This window comes from Chlamydotis macqueenii, chromosome 1 (genome assembly GCF_036417535.1).
Source record: "Chlamydotis macqueenii isolate bChlMac1 chromosome 1, bChlMac1.mat, whole genome shotgun sequence".
In the NCBI taxonomy this organism is placed as follows: domain Eukaryota; kingdom Metazoa; phylum Chordata; class Aves; order Otidiformes; family Otididae; genus Chlamydotis; species Chlamydotis macqueenii.
In genome coordinates, this window is record NC_141556.1 from 59,350,125 (window position 1) to 59,372,533 (window position 22,409).

General features: G+C 37.4%; 1 protein-coding gene and 1 long non-coding RNA gene across 3 annotated transcripts in view; one reads left to right on the top strand and one right to left on the bottom strand.

The window, feature by feature from the left end:
• LOC147602123 (uncharacterized) overlaps positions 1-22,409 on the bottom strand; it is a 359,474-nt gene that overhangs the window by 293,039 nt on the left and 44,026 nt on the right. The gene's annotated exons all lie outside the window — the stretch shown is intronic.
• The window catches only part of LARGE1 (LARGE xylosyl- and glucuronyltransferase 1), a 290,172-nt gene that overhangs the window by 2,824 nt on the left and 264,939 nt on the right, over positions 1-22,409 (top strand). The gene's annotated exons all lie outside the window — the stretch shown is intronic.

The window sequence follows — 22,409 nt, forward strand, 5'->3', positions numbered from 1 at the left end:
AATTCTCACAGTTTTTAATTTATATTATGTGTTGCATCTTTCCTGTTCAAAGTACATACCCGCTTCTCAGTTGCTGGTAAGGAAAGCATAGGTTGGAGGTATTTGAATGGCAGTATGTAGCAAGATTATTAATATTATTTTTTTAATATCTGAAATATTCATGACAACTTTTTTCTTCTCTGTTCAGATGACATATAAATATTATAAGTTTTCTCAAGTCTGGAGAAATATGCACTGTTTTTCGTTGAAGGATCACTGAAAATAGCATTACTAGTATGTTGAGTTCCTGTGCCAGCTATTCAATCCACAGGAGTTCTGAAGTACAGGAGTTCTGAAGTACAGTCCTCAGAAAGCCGAAGTGCAGAGCAGTGCTGAATGACTGCATGTCTGTTGGCAACACTAAGATCTGTCAGAAGCTCGATCTGAAATTTAAGTGTGTAGGACTTAATATTAGCAAAAGTAGTATTCCTTGTGAATGAATTATTTTAGAAAACTGGTAAAACTAGGCATCGCCAATGTGCGCTTAAGTCATTGAACCGAAGAGTTCTTAAATATAACAATTTTGAAGGAATAGTCCTCCAAACTATTAGTTGTGTGACTAATAGTGTAACCAAATATGTACTGTTTGGTTTTTACGTGGAATGAATGATCAGTGGCCAATAGACCCTTACTGGAATACTCTCCTCTTTCATCGTCTGATTTCATTTTTGCATGTGTGCTTTTATAAGAGCAATCTTAAAAAAACAAACACAAATGTTCACAAAACCAACAAAACCCAAGCCATTTTGCATGATGTTTATAAACTGAAGGCTAATAACGGGTAAAATTCATCAGCTGACTACAAAGTCTTTGCACGATATTCTAAACTTGATCTACATGCAAACTTCTATTGATGTTGATGAGAGTGCTTGTCTAGATCCAGAACAGCTTTCCTATTTTTTTTTTCTCCTAGCTTGTATGAAAGCCTATGTTAATGAGCTCTTGCCAGCTTTGATTGAAGACTTTCATCATCTGCATTAGAATAAATTAAAAAATATATCCATTTTAAGGAGGCAAAGTTTCTACTGTATCTGTTTTTCCTATAACCTGTGTGTGCTGACAACATGAGAGTTTACGTTCTTCAGGAGTTTGTTTCCACTCTCTTCAGAGTTAGCTGTATTGGGTTTTTTTTTTGCCCAATTTTGTTACTAAAGAACTTTCTGAAAAGTAGTTTTGTGTAAGGAAACCTACATGCACGAGCACATGCACTATTTTGCTCTGTTAGTTGTCTGGGTTTGTCTCATTTTCCTTTCGGTACTGAATGCTAGCTTCAAAAAAAAAAAAAAAAAGCATTGTTCATTATTTCACATTTGGCATAACTTAAGAGCTGGAGAGTCAGTACTACCATCAAGGAAAGTAATTTCTGCTTTTTTTCTGCTTTTTCATTGGATCACTAATTTTCTCCTCCTTGTGGTACACCCACCGGAAGATAAGGGTTAAGAAATGAGCTTTTTACCTTGTAGGGATTCATGACTCTCTTTGGTGTCACTTGGCTTGGTATTTGAAGGTCTATCCTGTGTCTTGTCAAAGCTTGTTCAACGTGTGGCTGTAGAAGGGGAATAATAGATAACAAATTCTATTTTATATGGAACTTGGTGGTGCAAAAATCAAGGAGAAAATTGCTAGAAAGGATTATCCTGAGCTTGGCACTGACTTTGAAGTAAAACTGCCACAGCTGTAATCCTTGTTTAAGTGCCATATGTGTCAGAATTAGAAGAAAACTGTGTAAAATAGTTCCATTACCTGTTTAAACATGCTAATCAGACAAGATCTGATCTAACAATGCTTACAGGAGTGTCCACATCACTGTTCTTTCTGAGATTTAGCTACTATTTCCACAACAGTGGAGTTAACTGGGTAGAAGCTACATGTAAAATTAGCAACAGCAACCCAAGCAATGTCTATCCGATGCTATAGTGAAAAGCCAAATGTAATCACATAAGCCTGATGATGGAGGAAACTTGAAATCTGATGCTGGAGGCAAAATGCAGTCTTCCTCACTAACCTCCACATTAGATAGGTACGCTTGAAAATAATAAAAAGAAACAGATGACCCTTTAAGGAAAGGGTTCCCTGTCCTTGCACCTCCGATGTCTTGACTGGTGTTATGAGGAGATAGATATCACCACGACTCTACTCTTCTCGATGCATTTTTGAGTATTGATGAGTTATTTCTATTACTCCATGTCTATACTAATTTTCTGCCTCCAGGGAATAGTTGCACCTGTTGACTCAGACCCTATGCATGCTGCTTGATGGGCAGTGAGTTAAGGGTCACACCAATTAACAGTGGCTGACTTTACTATTTTCCCAGGTATCTGTGAAAATGATAGAAATACTAACAATTTTTAATCTGCTGTTATTCGGCAAAACTGCAAGTAGCAGTGCTAACACCAGTACCATAGCTTTCTTGAATCAGAAGGACAACGCCCATATCAGTTTAAACCTGCTGTTGCATTCTGGCACTGATACATTTTTCCAGGAAAACTTATGTTCAGAAAAAAAAAAAATTTCAGACATCCCCTCACTTCCTTCACAAGAAATTTTCTGCTACTTAAAACTTCCATGGAAGTAGAGTTGTTGCTTTCAGTTGCAGCTTTCTGTAGTTCCTCTAAAGTTTATACCAGAGTGTGATATTTACAAGCAAAATGCCATCATTTCAGTTGTATCATTAGCTTTTGGATTTTTATCTCCTGGTAGGTGTTTGGCAGCTAAGACTTAAGACTAGGAGAAAACTAGAAAACCATGTTGTTGAGCAGTCTTCATTTAAATACAGAGAAGAAGAATGAATAATTTGGTTTTGGGAGATGAGGAAGAGGTGAGAAAGGGCAGAGAACTGAAGGAAAGGAATTGTGGAATTTGATTTTTTTTTTTTTTTTTTTTTTTTTTTTATATGAAGCTCTGTTTTCTTACAATTTCCAGATGGGCTTTTGTACCTGTTTAGGGACTTGGGAATGAATTTGTCTATTTGGAGAAAAGAATGCTTCTCATCCTGAAATAAAAAGAGTTATTGAATGGTAAAATGGGAGGAGAAAGAAGAGTTGTGAACTGTTCAGGTGAGATGAAGTTTCCAGCTGGTATTTGGGATTCTTGACCCAGCTCCTCCTGGCTAGGTTTTACTTTCCTCCTTTCTCTGACTGCTCTGCAGTGCCCCTGAACCTCAGTTGCCTCAGTACTAAATTCCCTTGGTGACTGTTTTCCCTTCTGTCTTCAGTTAATGCTGTTGCTAATCAATACTGCAAAGGGAATTTTATGTTCAGAAATTACTAGACTTTAATGTATGAATCTGCTTAATTCAGTATTTTCCAGGCTCAAGGTATTAAAAATGTGTGTGGCACTGGATAGAAATAAGAAATGAAGCCAAGTCATTCTAGCATTATTAAGTCCCCAAATGTATGTTCTTTAGATCATGTTCTTCAGGGTATTAGCTTTCCTTTGTTTTCTAACAGAAGGGAGTCTTGGGCTTCCTTTTTTTTTTTTTTTCTTTTGTAGAAAATGAACTGATGTTAACTCTGAGGCTCTGCAAGCAGCAGTCAAATTCTGTATTTCTGTAGTCTCATCTTTTTTCAATCCTAAGGCTGGTTCTAGAGTGTGACTCAGATTTAAATGCAGGGAGGTTATCATTCATGTAAGACAAGTCTTCTAAGATAAAATATTGGCCAGCGTGCTTGAGAATTCTTAAATATGATAAAGATGGTTCTTACTGCTTTAAAAGGGTACAATTGTCTGTATTTTTGGTTTCTTCAGTGTTGAGTCTACCATACAGGTAGATGCAGTTTTATCAAAGTAGAGAGTTGGAGCATTGAAAAATGAGGTTCCTGTAAAGATGGACATTTTCTGTTGTTATTATTGGAATACTCTATAACTTATGTCCTTGTGCTTGTCTTCCAGGGCTCTTTAATATCAACTACATTTATGAGAAATTTATGTTCCTCTTCAGTGACTCTTCCAAGTAGCTGAAATCAGTAGGTGATGATGTCATAAACAATTTTTAGTACTAGAAAGTTGCATATTGACATTACGAGCAAAAAAAAATTGATCAGTTTAAAGAAATGGTAGAAGCATTTAGTTTGGGATCTTTTCCTTCATTGAGATATATGTTGACAAAATGCAGGATGAAGAAAGAGGGGGGAAAAAAAAATCAGTACTGCTATTGAGTCCACTGGAAGATAGGACCTGCTAGTGGCTAAAACAAATCATTTGTTGATGGGCAGGAAAGGGAGGGGTTTGTACTTGATTTTGTTGATTTTTATATGAAGTTTTTCAGACTGCTATCCAGAATGCAATCAGACTGATAATTTGGTCTGCGCTATTACTCAGAGAGTAACAATAAAATGTACTGGTTGAGAACATTTCAGATCCATCTTTCTTAAACTCATTGTCCAGCAATCATCTTGCAGTTTAGATCACTTTAATGAAGAAGCGATGCATATGAGAATAAATTTACGTCCTTCCATAGTTGCTTTAGGACTTCAGGTGTGAAGAGGAGAGTATACTAACAGTGGTTTAAGTTAGTACATTTCCTTCCAAACATTGTGATCTGCCTCCCCTTCCTCTTGTTCTTACTATAATGCTAGTGCAGCTTAAAGGCTGCTGGATAAAAATAGTGGCTTCTACCCAACTTCTGAGGTCATTCATACTCATGTTGTATAGACCAGTGGTGCAGGTCCTTCATCATTGGAACACCTCCTTCTCATATAAAGGCATTCCTTAGGGAATGATTCCTGTGTGGCCAAAACCAGGTCACTTTCCAGCTGGTTTGGGCAGTGAAGAAGCATGCACAGTACTGCCTTGCAAAGTGATTATCAAACTTGGAATTTGCATCTCTACTGCTAGTACCTACAGCCTTGCCCCTTGCTTTTGCATGCCCCACTGGGGCAGCTGAATATAAAATCCCAAATTTTTATACTGCTGGTGTCCACTGCTCTCACATTAGTGCTCATACCTGGCACCTGAGGTATATCAAGTTGCATCTTATATTGGAAACATCTGAAATTGTTGTTCAGTAAGCTTAGACCTTGATTAATGTTACAATTGCAATGTGAATAACTGTGCACAGTTGGTGAATGAGCTCAGAAGAAAGATGTTAACATTTTTTCTTCATCAGAATGAGCACAAATAGTAATACTGTGCCACTAGTATATAAAGAACTGAAATTGATGACAGTTATTTTTCATATGCAGAATAACTTTGCCAATTTTATAATCTTAGGCATGTTGTGAAAATAAATGCATAGGTTCTTGAATGCTTTACAGAGCAAGTTAGAGTGAGGAAAATGACACTGTGGAAAGATAAACTGATGCACTGCAAGTGAAGTGATTTGAGCAAAGTTGCCCAAGTGGTTAGTTAAAAAGCAAAGCATAGAATTCTGGTTTCCTGAAAGAGTCACTGTCTTGTGCTTTAAGCATGTGAAAGCACCCCTGTGTTTAGAAAGAACTGTTGCTTAGTATAGTTGTGCCTTAGATGATAAATCCAAGTCCCTGATGATACTCAGCATATAACAATTATTTTTGTGTAAATATACAGAAAATATGTGCATTTTAAACAACAATAGCAATGAAGTTAAATGACAACTGAATAAATTACAAAATAATCTCATAGTAGAATTTACGGGTACTCTTTGTTGATTTTGAGGTAGTGCTGTGACCAAAAGAAGAAAAGAGTGTGTTTTACTTCTCAAAAATAGAAAATAGTACAATATTTAAAGGAGAAGGAAATAGGAAGGAGTAAACAAATGTATCTTGGTCTTTAAAGGTTGTAGGTTAATGTTCTTTAAATACATGGAGTTTTATCTATGGCCAGGTGGTGCTAAGAACCTGGAGAGGGAAACTGACACAGGCCACTGCCATTTAGCAGAAGTCACCATAAATTAACATTAAGGAGACCAGAATCTCCACTGAATTTTGCGATTTAGGTCAAAAGTGTTGCACTTTCATTGCTGACATTGTTTTATATCAGTTTTGACCAGTGATAAACAGGATCAGGCACAGGATCTGTCTGAATAGGAGGCTACTGCCATGTTTGTATGGCGTGTATCCCACTGTGCTGCTGGGCAAATTTGTTAAGGGTGAAGGGGCTGGAGAGAGATGGAGAACAGAGAGAGAAACAGCACTGAGATAAATCCATATTCAACAGGTGTTTGAAGGTGAAGTAGTGTGATATAAAACAAAATTTTCTGATGTCCTGTTTTTATCCCAAAGCTCTTCAAGTTTTTCACAGGTGATGTTCTACATTCTTCCCTTTCTGCTCTCAGACTAAAAAGTATTGTATTCTACATCAGTAATAAAGATTTCTGGATCTGCAGTTAGTATGAAGAATTCTCTGAAACAATTAATTTTGCAGTGTATTTTATTTTCTGTGTTTTGGGTTTGTTCGTCAGTCTTGTTTGTGCTGGATTGCACATTGGTATGTTGAAAAAGGCCTGAGTTTGATTTTTTTTTTTTAATATTGCTTTTTGTTCTTTCTTTTCCTTTTCTCTTAGGCTTTCATATTTTAAGTTGCTATCTATGAAAGTAATATGATTTGTGAAAACATGTTGACTTTTTCTGGTTGAAATAGTAGAATTGTAAATGTAGTATAGAAAGCAGTCATTTATTCATGTTACTAAAGTGCCTAGAGGCCTTTGTTGAGAGAGGGCTCCCTTCGTGCTGCGTGTAGCACAAATACACAGACTCTGTGTACCTTAATGGTACTTTATGGAATAGGAAGGCTGGTATAAAACAACAATATAAACATTGGTGTGTAGGTGGAACTTTTCTGACACAGCAGTGCTTTTGGCAAATGGTTGAGGTTGGAAGGGACCTCTGGAGGTCATCTGGTCCACCCTCCTTGCTCAGGGGTATGTCCAGGTGTTTTTTTTTTTTAATATCTCCAAGGAAGGTAACTCTACAACTTTTCTGGGCAACCTGTGCCATTGTTCAGTCACTGTCACAATAAAAAAAGTTTCCTGATGTTCAGAGGCAACCTCTTGTGTTTCAGTGTGTGCCCATTGCCTCTTTTCCTGTCACTGAACACCACCGGGAAGGATCTGGCTCCATCTTCTTTACACCCTCCCTTCAGATACTTATTTTTTTACATCCCTTGTAGTTTCAGCTCCAGGTGGTCTCTGGCTTTCCTGACTGCATCTCTGCATGCTCAGGCAGCATCTCTAGATTCCTTCCAAGTTACCTGTCCGTGCTTCTACCTTTTGTGTATTTTCTTTTTGTATTTGAATTTTGGCAGGATCTACTTTTTCATTCATGTAGGCCTCCTGGCATTTTTGCCTGACTTTCTGCTCTTTGGGAGGAACTGTTCTTGAGCTTGGAGGAGGGTGATCCTTGAGAATCAACCAGCTTTCTTGGACTTCCCCCCCCCCCACCCCCCCCCGACCCAACCCCAGTTCCCTGCAGGGCCCTATCCCATGGTACTCTTGCAAGCAAATTCCTAAAGAGACTGAAGTCTGCTTTCCTGAAGTCCAGGGCTATGATCTTGCTTTTTTTCCCTGCTCCCTCCTCTTAGAATCCTGAATGCCACCATGGTCACTGCAACTCAAAGCTGCTTTTGACTTTCATGTCCCCAAGGAGCCCTTCCTTGTTTGTAAGTACAGGGTCCAGGACAGCACCTCTCATTGTTGGCCCCTCTATCACCTGGGTCAGGAACTTGTCATCAGTGCTCTCCAGGAACCTCCTGGATTGCTTATGCTTGGCTGTGTCATCCTTGCTGCAGATACCAGGGTGGTTCTAAGTCCCTCATGAGGACCAGGGCGTGTGACTGCGAGATTGCTTCTACCTGTCTGTAGAGGGCCTCATCCACTTGTTTGTCCTGGTCAGGTAGCCTATAGCAGATGTCCATTACAATGTCAACCATATTGGTTGGCTCTTTGATCCTTTACCCATAAACTCGCAGCTCATCATCCACGCCCAGGCAAAGCCCCACGCATTCCAGCTGTTCTGTCACATAAAAGGTGACTCTGCCTCCTTGTATTTCTAGTGTGTCCTGCCTAAAGAGCCTGTATCCCTCCATTGCAGCATTCTAGTCATGCAAGCCATCCCACCATGTCTCTGTCATCCCAGCAAGATCATAGCTGTGCAACCGCACACAGATCTGTAATTCTTTGTGTTTATTCTCCTTGTGTTTATTCATACAAAAAAAAAATCCACAAATAATGGAAGCAATTCAGATAAAAGCACTATTTTTTTCCAATATAACTGTGACTACTGCGGCAGCTTCTGCTAGCCAAGTTACGTCAATCAACAGTCACTCTTTACACAGTCACCAACATATCTAGGGTATCAGAAATTCCCAAAGCAAGAAACCATTCCTGCCCAAAAGAGCTTACAAATTCTAAGTAAGAGAGTACTGAAGTGTTTGAAAACTGATAGTCTGTACTTTCTTTTTTTTATTATTATTTTTTTTTTTTTAGATTGTACTTTTAATCTCAATAATTTGTCTTTTGAATAATACTGGCTGATATTTTTGATTGTTAAATGTCTTTAGAAAAAAATAAAAGCTGTAGTCTTGTGTTGTGGTCCACTGGAAGCAGCAACATGGGACAGTTCTGAAAAAAAATCACAGTAGCTCTGGGAAATAACTGTTTTCTCTGTCAGGTTACATTGGTTTTTAACTGATGTGGTATTTTAAGTACATTTTTATATTTGACTTGAAAGTGCTAAAATAACATCTTACAATAGTGTATAACACCAATTTTTTGGACTAATCAAACAGAAACCTTTAGCAGGATGGAGATAGATCCCACTGCACCTGCCATGTGATGGTAATTTATGAAGGTGAAATGTATCTAACATGGCAGGAACAGAGTCATTCATCACAGACAGCAAGAAATCCAGGTTCCCTTGTGTTTTTGTGTCTTTTTCTTTACCTGTATTCACCATGCCTATCTGAGTTTGTGATACAACTTTTTTGATCACCAAGAACTTGTTCTATTTGATCTGTTTTGAGTCAGGTACAGCTACCATTTTTAGGGCTTAGTATCTTTGATTAATCAGGGCAAAATGGGATTTCTTGTGAAGTTTTAGTGGATTGCGCACTGGTATTCTAGCAGGCCGGAGGTAACATTATGAAGAGTGAGAAGCATTTTCAGGAGCTGTTTGTAATGCCAACCTCAATCTTCGTAGTGAGAAATCACTCTAATTGTTCAGGTTATGTTGGGTCCATTTTTGAATCCTCTCTGCTTTTAGAGAATGAGATTGTCAGATGATACCCTCTAATGTTTTCAGTTAGATATTCCTGTTAAATGTTGACCTTGCAGCAAAATTTCATGCTTTTTTTTTCTGACTAGAACTCTTACGGGCTGACTGTGGTAACCGAGTGTGAATTCCCACTAGTAACCCAGCCTGCTAAACTGGGCTGAACGATGGGAGGGCATGAAGCCTATGCTCCTTGCTCTTAACTGGCTTCTATTCCTTTCTCTATCAAGTTCAAGCCCCTAATTTTTCAAGGCCCTACTGAAAACCCCAATGAGAATGTTTCTGACAGGTTCACAAGGCTTCAAGCTGGACCCTTAATGAGCTGAACATAAAATATCAAAGTGAAAAACTTTGCCATTCTTGTTTTACTTTGCCTATGCCCTGTCTCACTGAAATCAGTGCTGCTGATAGTGGAGTGACTGAGGTACTAACCAATATAGATGAGGACCTGTCAGAGTCCTGTTCTTTGAGATTGGCTTTCTATCCATCAGCTACCAGTGTTTGCTATGGTGGAATACTGATAAGCATGCAGTGCTGCTTCTGGATGGCATGGAGATATCAGAGATGCAGAGATCCCAGCATTGATCTATGTTAGTAGTATTAAACACCCCAAATGAACATGAATGTAGCAGATAATACTTTGTGATGAATCTTTTTGCATAAGTCTTTCCTGTTAGCTGTAGCTAAAGATCCACAAAGCACTCTAAAAAAAGAAAATGGAATTCAGCAGGGCATGTAATGGACAAACTTAAACAAATTACAGCTTTGTGTCTAGCAGCAAAATGCTGGGCGTACGTGCCTTTGGAAATGCAGTAATGGGAACTGCAAAGGAAAAACATTTTACTCTCAATAAGGATATAAAAACTTTTCTTATGGTGGTATAGAATAAAAATATTTGCAGTCTTAAGTTAAGAAAAGCAACAGGAATTTCAGTTGGAAAAGTATTAGTGTGAGAAGTAACCTATATCTGTCAGGGTCTCTCAATATACAGTAATGTAGTGTTCCTTTGCTGTTCTAGTGCTGCAGAACCTGTTTTGATATGTCACTAAGATGGGAATGAAACAACAGTATGCAAAACTGAAGTATCAGCCATCCATCCATTTTGCTACCAAATTCTCCATCATCTTTTCTTGCTTCCTTTCACTGAAACAATGGTTCTTTTATATCTTGGCAAGTTAGTGTTTGCAAATTGGTTTTGAAAGATGAAATGCACCAGAAAGGTGCTAAGTATTCTTGTTTTCATTTAGAACTAATTTTCATTCAATATGTTCTTTTCATAGCTTATACTTGGTGTGAAAACTGGAGGGGATGCTCTGATTTTAAGGATTTTGGGCTTATTTGTTTTGCTGACAGAAGACTAATACAGATATGGAAGGTTTTGCTCTGATTCTGTGCCTCAGGAGTAGCTTTTTGATGCAAACAAGGATCTGTTTTCTAGAAGCTACTTTGCTAAGGGCAGGCGTGGAAGTGTATCTGAGATTACTTGTTATATCTGGAATGCAGGTTGGGATGTGCTCAGTGCATTTAATTAATCTCTCTAAGCATCACCGAATGTCCAGGGTGCTGTCATACTTGTAGGGTTTTTCTTTCTTCTCCCTGCATGTCTGTAGCTAACAGGTAGACTGAAGTTTTGGATTCTTAGATATTTATTCATTTTAAAAGACTGAATATTCAAATAAAGGAGAGATTCTCTACCTAGATTTGGCACAGTTAGTGCAAAACTTATTGCCGTTGTTAAACTATAGATGAGAGGAGGACGTTGTACAAGAACCTAATTAAAACACTGACATGTCTAACTGTCTGTCTCATGTTTATATAAAGTAAACTAAAACTTTGTGGATGCTCTGGGTCTGTTTGGAAAAACTTCCTTTGAAGTGAAGATAAGAATGGAATGTTACATAGTCAAAATTCTCATTTCTAGGGTTATTAACGCCTATGAAATTATTTAGAATAAATGGTGATCTATAGACAATTTCTAAGATTCATAGTTCTCGATTGACTAGGAAGTGCAGACTCATGTATGTTATTTTTCCATCTGCATGTGCATCTGTAAAACATTCAGGGGTTCACAAACTGAAACCACCCATTTGAAACAAAGTGTAAACTGACACAGGTCTAATTTCTTTAAGTACAACTGAGAAAATAGTATGAGGCATATTGCAGAGCCATTGAGGCTTGCTTCTATATAGGAATGTAATGGCATGATGCCGGTTGGCTTGAATTTTGGAACAGGACTTGAATACATGGTCCTAAAAAGCTCCAAGAACTGTTTTCTTTGGCTCTGAGTGGTATTTGTTACCTCTTAAGTTTCGCCTGCAATAGTTGTCTTTTATTCAAATGCGTATTTACTTTCCATAAGAAGTTATGGCTTACTTCAAGACAAATGAAAAATTTAGATAGTATTACATGTCCATGTATCTTTTCAGTATTATGGGAAATTTCATGTCATAAGAAGCACATTTCCCCCTGCACAAATGTGAAATTGTGTTGTGAATGAAATCTCTTAATTACTGTTCAGCTTTGCGAAGCTTTTTACTTGAGTCAGCAACTGCTTTGCTGAAAAGTACCATAATTTTGAAGGAGAAATTTAAGACTGAAGATTTTAAACCAATTTCTTTCTTCCTCATTGTTAAGAGGATAGTGGCTTAGCACTCAGGAAGAGGAACATTCTGCTTTTATAAACAGTATTCAAGTTCTTGTATTAGTAGGTTAGAATGCCGTGTTTTGTTTCTCCTCTACCTCCTCACTGGCTCTCTTACTTCTGATTTTGCTTCTAGTTTTTGGACCTCACTTTTCACTTTGTAGCTGCATATTATTATTATTTTTTTTTCTGATCAAGTTTTGATCCACACTTGGATCAGATGTGTGTATGTGTCTGTGGGAAAGAGGAGTTGCCTTGAGACCAGAAGTGTGCTGTTGCTGACTGAAGGAAAAAAAAAAAAGTTGATGGTAAGCTAGGTGTTTGAAGATTTTTATTTTTTTTTTTAATTATAATTATTTTTTTAATGCATGAAAGTGTATGCTGAAAAGTGTTCTTAGAAACTGAGAAATATGTATGGGACGTAGTGATGTCTGTGATTTCAACAGAGCTGAGGTGACATGGTGACCTGTGTAAGACTTGTGGGCTACTTGGTGAAATCTTTAATTGTCTACTTAGGGTTACACAGAGCATCAGTTTCTTATCTTATCTGGAGCCCAGATTAAAATCCTGATTTGTACTATGTGCGATCCTAATTTCTACTATGTGTACATTGAGCAATTTTCCTTAACTCTGGTCTTCATTTTGAGTTAGACTGAGACATGTTTACTCACTGTACTCTGTAGTGAATGTTCTGAATATTGTCAGTGCAACCGGTTGTGTTATTTGAGAGTGATTACTCCCTTGTTGCATCCCCAAATATGTGGTGACTGCTGATTGCTATACTTGCCCTGTTTCCTCTAGTCTTCAGATCTATTTCTCTGTTTTAGCCACTTGTTTTCCTTAATCATATCTTTGGATTGTGTGAGTACCTTGGGATAGGCCCAGTTTCTTCTTTAGGTATTTGCACCATGGTTAGCACTGCAAAACCGTACATCTTTGGTGGTGCCTGGCAACCACAGTCCATAATGCCCAGTATAGTGCTCAATAATTAAAGCATTACACAGTTGGACAAGACTGGCAGGACTCATTAAAAACACACTCTCATCATAAGGTTACTGAATGTACCTTTAAAGCATATCCTACATTTCCTCTTAACAAGTAATAGGGTTTTTCCATTTGCTGTTCATAACTACAGGGGACTCTAGTCTTCAGATAGTGTAGCTATTATTACCAGTGCTATTAAAACAAAGATGGAGATACTAAAAGCAAAGAGGGAGGAATGCAAAAGCCATTCTGTAATCCTCTGGGATAATGGCCTTAAGCCACACGTCCTTGTGATTTATGCACTTGTTTTTATTTGTCCTCTTCGACAGAAAGCTTTGTCACTGAAGAGATTTGATAATAGCCTGTTCAGTATGATTGTAGTCTCTTGTATTCATGTAATAAAACAAATAATTTTGGACCATTTATGGGTTTAGTCATTCTTGCTGTATGCATTTCACCTCTGATTTCACCTTCAATAGCTTAGATGGAGCTAGATAAGGACTTTCTGCTCACTTAGTTCTGTCCCATGATGATACTACGTAGAAATGTGTTCCATTTTGTGCTTCGGTATATTAGAACACTAGTAAGATATGCATGTACGGTACCTGCAGTGTATATGGATGTAGCTGGCATATGTGAATATAGGTTGGTAGAATTTACAACTTGGTGTACTTTCAACAAATATTGCAACCAAAGAAGGCATGTATTAAAACAAGCAATTTAAAGCAGAGGAAAAAATTGGAAAAATAGAATTTATTTCTTTAACTCGCAAACTTTACTGCAGCCTCAGTTTTAGAGTAGTAAATGTTGCAGTGATAGAATCTATTAAGAATGGAAGTGAGTTTCAGATCTTAGACAGCTAGCTTTTTCCAAGAGCCATGCACTCAAGTAGCTGAAGAGAGCGTATGTGGAAGAAAGGTAGCATGCTGAAGCAGGGAACAAAGATTAAGCCATTGCTGATCTGTTTTGCTAGTTTTGAGGTGGAAAGTCTGAGAGGAATTTTTCTGGAAAGGAATTTCTTCTGGAAAGGAATAGAAATAGTGCTTTTACCTTGCTGCTTCTGTGACTGTGCATCTTCTCACTGTGTTAAACATTACCTTTTTTTTTTTTTTTTTTTTTTTTTCAATCCATAACCTTATAATGAAAAAAGTTGTTCTAGAGCTAGTCTTTTATGTCCTCTAAACTGAGTTGACTTCCCTGCTGTGACTTCAATAATGCATCATTTCATAAGTTCAGAGGATTTAATGTGTTTCGGGTAAGCGTGTGAGTTGCTGTTAGATGGTTAAAAGGAAAATAGCTATAATGGATTGGATGCAAAGCTGCTTCCGTAGCTTTTTTCCCACTAACATGCAGAAGCATCTGTCTCTCATCTCCTCTTTGCCTGGTGCTATGTGTGAGTGCATTTTGACAAACATTTTATGAACAGAGATCTTTGGAAAAACCTATGAGACAAAATAACAGTGGTGAGAAATGCAAGTAGTTCTGTCGTACTACATAGCTACTTGTGCAATAGAGGGTGATGCTATAGCAAATAAAAATGTTTCTGTAGTAAATGTTACCACAGCAAATGAACCTGTCTTCTTTAGCTCTACTGAAATACAGCATCTCTAAATTTATAACAGTTACTTCCAATGTAAGAAAAAAAAATGCAGAGGATTTTGGCCTATATTTTTCATAGAAGTTAGAAAATGCTTTTATTTTTGTAAGGTTTCATGAATATATATTCTGTCTTTTGAGTTTTCTGAATGCTGTGTAAGGGAGGAAGTTTTTCAGTTAAGACATTTTCAAGATTATGATCATGTTGTGATAATTCAAATGGCTTTATTTTCAAAATTTCAGACTTTGTGTATTTGCAGATAGGAATTATGACTGAAATATCTACCGTATCTGGAGGAAAGGCTGATGGTGTACAGAAATGCATAGTAACTTAGAGTAATTTTCCAAGTATGTATGATACATGTATTGCTTCACTTATTGGAGCATGTGTGTATGTAGTGCTTCCAACATGGCAGGATAAAAGGAGTTTGAATGCCTATATTTTTTTTGCTGACATGAATTTGCTGCATTTTACTTGTTATTTATTCTCCTAGTGTAAGGAGGAGTTTTTTAGGTAACAGTTAAAACTAGAAAGAATGAAACAATGTACTCTGAAAACATGGCCAAATCTCTTACAAGTAACCCTCCAATTTATAGCACAGATGAAGCCTTAAATGCTTTTGCTAACAACATGCAATTGGAAGATTGTACTCATTTGAACCAGGTCTAATAACTCTGCATCTGATGAAGAACTGGCAAAAAGGAGAGCCAAGCAGTACTGGGCAGCTCTGGAATAATATCCAAGAGAGAACTAAGTTGGCCATTGGGCGCTTAGTTTATGCATGCATTGATATGAAATGTATTCCTCGCCTAACAGGGTAAAGCAGTATGAATTCTTACTGGTTTTTTCTGCATCTACTTGGTTTGCCTATATCTGTCCAGATTTTCATAGTTTCAGCAGCTCATAAGCAAAAAAGTTTGTAAAGCTGAAGTGGGATGCTGGTGACGTAGGAATACAGGGTATGAGCATGTTCTGCAAACTGCATGCTGCAGGCTTCAGGAAGGTTTTTAAGCATGGAAAAGAATGGCAGCTGTGTAAAACCAAATGCTTTTTTTTTTTTTTTTTTGTTCCTCGATGGGTGCCCTTTTGCATCTATATACCAGAAGTATGTTATTACTCCATTTATATTTTAAATCAACTTTTTGCTTGTTTGTACCGTTGTAATGCACCTTGAGGTAGGAAAGAGGTGCTATGTAAATTCAATCACACTTAAAACCAAGCAAAGACATTAATAGCAATAAAACTCATCCTTTGTCAGGTATCTGGTAGACCTGTTCCTTCTGAGACCTGTGTTCATTTCTTGGGAATGTTCTCTCTTCACTAGAACCCCCATTCAGTCTGTTTCAATCTCAACAGGTGGTAGAGTTTGTAGACAGCTCCAGTGGAACCAAAACGGGTCCAGGTAGATAGCTGAGCTACTCAAAGCCCAAGCATTTCACGTGACTGCCTAGGAGGTCTGAATCTCCAGTTTAAATGACTTCCCGTAACTTAATAAAAGGACTCCCCCCTGCATCACTGACAGGCTTGCAAGGTTCTTTAGCGTATAGATGACTCCTTGTAAGAAGAAGCATTGCCATACTGAAGCCTGGGGAGAACATTTTGTGGACTTCTATAAATGCTGTAGTAGTAGTTTGGTTTCATTGACTATGTGCTTCTACGTTGGAAAAAAAAAAAAAAGAAAAAAAAAGAAAAAAAAAGTTAGTTGTCTGAAGGTTTGATCACATTAATGTGCTTAAACTTTGATTGTTTGAGGGGAAGAAGTTGGTAGAGTTCCTTGTTGATTTGTGATTTTAATTTTTTTGCAAGTGCACTTCTTTACTATTGTGTCCATGTAAAATGCTTTTTGTTTTTATTAATTTATTTTGATTTTTTTTTTTGCATTTAGTGCTATTCAAATTGATCCACTTCTGTTTTTCTGCTTCTTACAAGAGTAATATTGAAATGGACTGTTATCCAGAGTATATTTCCTTTTGTCTGTTCCTCAAAATGTTAGCCTGACAGTAAACTGTGCAGTGTTTTGTTTTCCCCTTAGGGGTAGTTGCAGAGATTAGCAGAACAATGAAATAGCAGGGGGTGGGGGGTATCCTGTTGAGATACAATAAGGGATATGCTTGGTATTTTTGTTTTGTTTTTCAAGAGAGTAGGGTGCAAAAATTTTGCTCCTTATTTCTTAGTCTTTTCATTTTTCCTTTTTCATAATGAGATGTTTGCTAATGTCAGAGGAATTAATCTGATCATCTAGCATGATGGAATCACACTGTAGAATTTCTACAGCTATTCCTGGCTCCAGAAGTTGAGAGTCTGTAAATAACAGTTAAGCTATATCTAACGCTGAGATTTTTAATCCTTATTTTTAAGATTTTGAGTCAGAACAAAGGTACCACATTGCATGGTTTGATACACTGATTGTTTTATCTTGTATTGTCAGTTATGTTTCCTGGTTTCTTCCCCATGTATTCCTCTAGGAAGCCAATTGATCAGTACAGACTAAAAGTATAAATCATTCAGAGAAAATAGTGCATAAGTGCCCAGCTGACCTTCAGAAAATATTTAAAAAGCATGAATCAAAACAAAAAATACGAGAACTCAAAAGATTGGATAGCTATACCTATAATGAGGTTAGTAGTAGCAAATCTTGAATGACACAAACAATCACAATTTTTTGAAGGAGCTTAAGACTAAGGTATCACATTTTATTAGCAGCTCTCTGAATACAATACGTTAGTTGGAATAAGAAAAGACTTCACATTTCTCAACAAAACAAAAAATAACTATATCCAACAGATGTTCAAAGAATGGGAGCCAGCTAAATTTTCAAATTTACTTCTCTAGCATGATTAAAAACTATACACTATTTGGAATTCCTCTTTCCCTCCCTTGCACTTCTAAAATTCCTTGTTGCTTTTTTACTGGTCCAAGATTTAGTATTGCCAGTAAAAGAACATTATCTTCCCACGAGATGACTTATAATTGAAGGAAAAGAACAGGTGATGTTTCAGTAAGAGTTCTTAAAATCTATTTAGATTTAAACTAACCTATCCTATCTCTGGAAATAAGCAAATTCTTTTTCCCTGTAAGGCTAACTCATTTCTTCTCTCACCCATGCAATAACCTGATATTTTTCTGAACAAAGTAAAAATCAATAACTGAACTCGGACAATCTGCTCCCTTGGTAACTGCAGAGTGTACTGTTACTTTCCTGCATTGACAACATTAAGCTGCAATACAGGTCCTTTTCTGGTTATAATAGAAGATACTTTATAATTTCAAATGAGTTTTCAGGGAGATTTTATGATAATTGATCACCTCATCTATATGGTTGTCTGAGTCATTTTTATAGGAGCATGAGATAAATGAGGAGAGAGGAGAAAGAGAGAAGACTACAAGACTGGCTAGATCCCAAAGCATCTCAGACTGAAGTGTTCTGTTTTTGGGGTAGGCATCTGACTAGAGCCACCCCCAGCTGACATCTGTGGATGATCAGCTTTCAGCTTTCTGTGAAAGTCACTACTGAAGCACGGATCTCAGTCAGCATCAGTCTCAGAAGATCGGTACTCATCTCTTACTCTCAAGAGATTTAGTAGAAGGTAAAACTGCACTAATGCACATATCTATGGAATTCTCTTCAGATCCACCGATGCTATTAACTACTTCCTAGCACTGATATAAAACTTTAAAATATAGAGGATTAAAGAAACCATAAGTTCCTCCTTGAACTTTTCATGGAGTGGTCTATTATGCAAGTCTTTCCCTGTCCATCTTCCTAGCAGACGTATGATTTTTAGTAGCATTTGAGAGTCTTGTTTAAACAAGCTGTATGAGTGTTTTCTATGAATGGCAGTGGTTGATACCCTGTAATTGAGGATTTTTTTTTTTTTTTTCTGAAACTGATCTCCTAATCTAAACAGTTGCACTGTTCATGTTACAAAAATTTGTATTTAGTTCTGCCTGCATTCAGATGGAAAACAGTGAGCTGGTTTCTGTTTTGTGTTTAAAACTTTAAAGGGCTAACAAGGGAATAAGTTTGTTTCAGAAATGGAATAACTCCTGGACCAAGCCAGAACTACTCTTTGGCATATCTTTACCTTCATATATTGTGTGGTAGAGCCATTCCATGTATCATCTCTATCATAAGAGATGGTACACTAACTTACAGAACAAGGATTATTTTGCATCTTCCCTATTCAATTTGCAAACACAAATGAGGGGGCGGGGGGTGGAGATTAGTCACTTCTTCTTAAAAGAAGTTTAGATCCTCAGTGGCTGTAAATTGCTGCTTTTTTCTTTTCTTTTCTTTTTTTTTTCTTCTTTTAACCTGATGTAGGCTTAAAAATATTTACTTAGTCCAGAGTTGTGAATTTGAGAACAGACTGCTGCATTAACATGTTTGGCCATGTTTTGCTTTCTCTGCCAAGAATTGTTTTTCTATCTATTAATTGCAGCTGTCGCTATGCATGCTGAAGTAATAGTGACTTTTACATGCAGAACCAGCATACCAATCAGTAATTAGCCACAAGTTCAAAGTTCTACTCCCTAGTGTATCGGTAAAAGTTCATGACTAAAGTACTACCTTTGTCTCATGAACTCTATTTCCATTTCAAGTGATACTAGAAGTGGGAAATAATTAATTACTATAAGTTCCCTTGCAAGTGGATATTACACCCAAGTTAATAAACATGATACCTTAAAGAAAGATGGTCTGCTGGGGTGACAGCTGGTCTGGACATTGAGTGTGTAAATATTCCTTGTGTTCCTGAGTTGTAACTTCTGAAGGATTCTTGTAAAACACAAAAGAAAGGATATGTTTATTTAATTGTGCATTTTTCAAATATTGATAATATAAATTTCATAAAGTTGATACCTGGTGCTTTCAAATTGTAGACTGAATGAATTTTATGATCCCACTTGGATCACTGAAGTGTTATCCTCTTGGACAGGCTATCCTTACTAGTTCACTCAAAACACTGGGACTGCTGCAAGGTAAAAGCAACAGTTTACACATGTATTTATTCCCAGTGGAAATCTGAGTACAAGTGTTTACTGACTTCTTACACTTCAGATTAAATTATTTTAAAATCATAGCCACACTGCCTTTATGATGATTTCAGGATTGTTAAAACCTCTGATCTGTCTGTCAAGACTGCTTAAGTATCAGTGCATGTCCAGAAAGTGATAGATAACAGCACACTTAGATGCATTTGACCACGGCTAATGTAGAAGTGGAGATTTGCGAAAGAAATACTAAGATTTTATTAATGCAATGTTAGTGGAAATGCTTGTGTGTGTAAGAACCAGAAAAAACAGCCAATCAAAGCAAAACAGTTAAAAGCACGGCCTGTATTGATAACAAAGAACACCATTGCCAGGACAACATTCCCAGCAGTGAAACTGAGGAATGTGGTTTTCAAGACCAAAAGACCTGTGTTTTGATAAAGCCAATGCACCAACAGCTTGTCAGCAGAAGACCCTCCATCCCAGCACACCATGTGTACCATTCGTCTTCCTGTTAGGTCACAAGGAAGACAGACATATATTTCAAGTGAAGAAAAAAACCAGACAGTGGGTAGCAACTGGCTTAAGATTCTTGGAAACTGAGTTTAGCAAGACTTTGAGACTGAGAACCACCTCATAACAGCTGATGATGCCTAAATGGTGTAAAAGAGTCTGTCTGAAAACTGGCTTGTCAGTGAAGAGGAAATCCAGAGACATGGTACGGACTCAACAGCTATGATCTCTTGTCTTTGTGGAGACTACTTGGGCATATATGTCTTCTTGCTTGTGAGAATGTAGGCTTGAGCATGTAAGTGAATGAAATCTGTGAGAGAATGAGTTAGTCGGCAAACTCAACGTATTTAGAGACTTTGTAAATAAATACCACCTTCCCCTTCCGTGAGTTCTTGCATTTTACAGTTATTTCTCTATATAGGATATATGGATTATCTTTCAAAATTTTCATCATTAGAATGGTTGTTTTGTACTGGTTTATTAGCCAAAAGATGTTCTAATAGTTTCCAAGAAGGCAGCCTGTGGTAGCAGAAAAAGAAAAATCTGGGGAACTTGACATTGCTAAAATGAGTGCTACATTTGATAAGACTGATTTTTTCAGACACAGAAATAACGTATTTTTGTGGATACTATTATTGTCTTGAAATTCATTTTGGAATCTTTTGCTGATTTCAGTAGAAATTAAAAAAAAAAAGTTAATTTCCTTTCCTTTTAGAGAAAACAGAGTTTTTGCTTGTTTCATTACTCTTTATCATTGTAATCAATCCAATCGTTTGTGAACTCTTGACCATCTATAGTATGCAAGCCTGAAAATATGGCAGACAAGGGCTTGCTGAGTTGAATAGCTTCCTTTTGTAAATTTTATGTATGTCACTCCATATTTTTATTTAATCTTTGGACTTTTTGTACTGCCAGTCACTGTCATACGTAAACATTCCTGAGGGTGATAGATCTGTATAATAAAGTCTGTAAGAATCTTTCTGGAATTTTTGTGCCTTTACCCTTCCTTGGTTGAAGAAAGAGGTTTGTTTTGGGTTTTTTTTGGGCTTTTGTGTGGTTTTACATGCACAGTCCCTTTTTAGGCATCTTCAAAAGTGTTATAAATGATATGGATCCTAATGGTGTGGAGTAAAGGCAAAATCAGTGCAGTTTCCTTTGGATGCCTAGTACACAGCTGATTCCCAGGAACCGAGGTTATGTTTTTTTCCTGGCTGTTATCTAGAATATTTTTTTTTTTAAATTTCCAGTGGCTGGAGGAAATCTGTTCTTTTGGGTAGACCATGACCAGCTCAAGGATGATGAAACAGTCACCGGCGGAACTGTGTTTGCCCCACTGACAGCCCTGCTGAGACCTTGAGGCAGCAGCAGAGGCGGGTTTGGGGGAGTCTCTGAGATACTCCCTTGCACCCAGGCTGTGAACTCACAGTAGGCAAGTCTCTTGCAGGCGGGAAGGCTTCTGTGTTCTGCCAAGCTGGAATAGAGATTTTGGAGAAATTGCTTCCATTTTCTGACCTAATTACAGTTAATTACGATAATTTTGCCTCGATGTGATTGATGCAGGGATCAACGTGATGTGACCATGTGCTCATGTGGGAGAAAAGGCTGATATTTCCTAGTATGCTAGTGGTTCTGAAAGGTTTCTGACTGTTTATGTGTTTGACTGGTATGTTCTTTAGAAGTTTTTACCCTTTCAGAATATGAGAGCCACTGCTTTAGATTGTAAGTTTTTTATTACTAAATCTCTTTGCACTTAACAGTAGTTCCAGCATGCACTTTCTCAGAGTTTTCTTAATTTAGTCCTTCAGAAAAGTAGACACAAATGGAGGAAAAAAACATCTGTAGCAATTGTCCTTTTCTGTAGGCATTGTAAGAGAGGGCACCGGTTGAGCCACAGGGCTAAATGCAGCTGCAGGATTTCTGTTCCATCACATTTCATGTTATCTGACAGCAATGCACTCCCATGTTGCGGGAGGAAATGTGTTCTTCTCAACTTTGTATAGCAACTTTTGATTTTCTCCAAATTTCCATACAGGACACATAGAACTTGAGAGATAATGGAGGTCCATGTTATGGACCTCTGAGATCCCAACACTGTGGCTGACAGTCTGAGCTAGAATTGTGCTCTACTGGTAGAAACTGCTGTTGAAAAAACACTGATGTCAAGCTGTGAGAGAGGAAAAATCAGCTGAGTGAAAGAGGGAAATAATTGTTGAAATTTCTTGGATATTTTTCTCTGTTTTGTGATTTTTGTTATTCATATGTACTGAAATTTATATGAAACAGATCCCCTTTGCACTGGAGTGTTTATGTTGAGTTTAGCACAGTGAAAATCTCATCCTTATTGGAACACTGGTACCACTGAATGAAAATTAATGAAACAATAAACATAGGTATTTAGGAATCTAGTAGTAATAGAGGTACTGGATCTTAACTGTTGAACTGTTAGGTTACTCAAAGA